Below are 1,794 nucleotides of genomic sequence, written 5' to 3'. Positions count from 1 at the left end.
CTACCAGAGCTCCTTGGTATAAGATATGGGTCCTGTTAAATTTTCCTGCAAATGGATAGCCAGTTTTTCCAGCACCATATGTTAAAGAGACTCTCTCTCCCCGTGTAATGATTTTTCAGCCTCTGTCTCAGATCATCTGAATGAGTGGAAGGGTTTACTTCTAGTCTCTCAGTTCCACTCCTCTGCTCTGTGTCTGTCATTTTACCAGTAGCAGGTTGCTTCGACTTTCATAACAGTGCAGTAGATTTTGAGATCAGGACGTGAGAGGCCTCCTACATTGTTCATCTTCTTTAGTAGTGCTTTGCTTATCCAGGTCTCTTTCCTTTCCATGTAAAGTTGATGATCAGTTTTTCCATCTCTTTAAAGAATGATGTTGGAATCTAGAATGGGATTGTGTTGTATCTGTAGATAGCTTTGGGCAGTAGTGTTAAACCTTCCTCTCCATGAATATGGTATATCCTTCCATTTATGTGGGTCTCCTTTGGTTTCTTGTACTAGTGTCTTGTCGTTTTCTTTGTATAGGTCTTTTGTTTCTCTGGATAGATTTATTCCTAAGTGTTTCATCTTTCATGTGGCTATTGAAAAATAAAGAACAAGAGCAGCAAGTTGTGGCCAACATTGCAGGAAGCCAGACATTTATAACTGTAAGTAGGCAACATAGCTCCTTTTTTCTGTGTCAATTAAATGGGCCCCAAAGCATGCATCCAATAGGTTCTCATGAAACTTATGCGATGAAGCTTCCTTCTGAAAAGTGTGTTTGGTGCCGGCCATCCTTTGGGAAGCTGTGGATTTGGATTAAAGGGTTCATGTCTCAGTGGCAGGATGCTCACCTGTGCAGGAGACCCAAGTGTTGTTCCTGCCCAGTAACCCTGCAGCACAACCTCCACAGTCACCCAGTGGGAGCTTACATATGGCCTTGGCACTGAGGAAATCCCAGACTCACATGGGCAAGGAAGACAGTCTTGTCCTTTTCCTTCCAAACACCAGCCACTGAAGATAGTGTGGGTCACTAAAGCCTGATCCACAACCAGCCATGGGGATGGTATAGGACTAGGGAACATTTGTTCCATTGCACATGGGGTCACCATGAGTTGAGGGCCAACCCGATGGCAGCTAGAAAAGGGTCCCACGACCTTTGGAAACACTAAGTTCTATACTTTCAATTGATGGGGGTCACTCTGTTTGTTTAGAGACCTGCTGTGGTTCTATGGGCTAATGTGCTGCACTGCAAGGTCGTTTAAACCACAAAGTTGGTGGTTCAAGCTTACCAGCCGCTCCTTGGAAACCCAATACAAGCTCACTATGAGTCAGAACTGACTCAGTGGAACTTAACAACAATAAAAGCAACTCTGCATGTTTGTAAGAAATGGATAAAACAACACCCCATCTACAGACAAGGAAATTAAGATTACTTTTGAAGACTATTTTGAGGAAAATAAAACTTATAAAATAAGAAAGACATAAGCAAAAAGTGCTAAAGGATTTTATGTGTATGTATTTAATTCTAGAAATACATAATACCATATGGCCCAGCAATCCCTTTACTTGGTATATATGCACAAGAAATATGAGCCAGGACACAAGTAGATCTCTGCACACCCATGTTCACTGCAGCACGATTCACAGTAGTGAAGAGGAGGAGCCTAAATGCCCATCAATGGAAGACTGGGTAAGCAAACTTAGAACATACACACAATGGGATACTATGCATCACTGAAGAACAATGATGAATCTGCAAAACATCTCACAACCTGGATGGACCTGGAGGACATTATGCTGAGTGAAATTGTTGTT

This window comes from Chrysochloris asiatica, unplaced genomic scaffold, assembly GCF_000296735.1.
Source record: "Chrysochloris asiatica unplaced genomic scaffold, ChrAsi1.0 scaffold00162, whole genome shotgun sequence".
NCBI lineage: Eukaryota > Metazoa > Chordata > Mammalia > Afrosoricida > Chrysochloridae > Chrysochloris > Chrysochloris asiatica.
The sequence above is the reverse complement of the archived record's forward strand: the minus strand, read 5'-3'. Positions refer to the sequence as shown.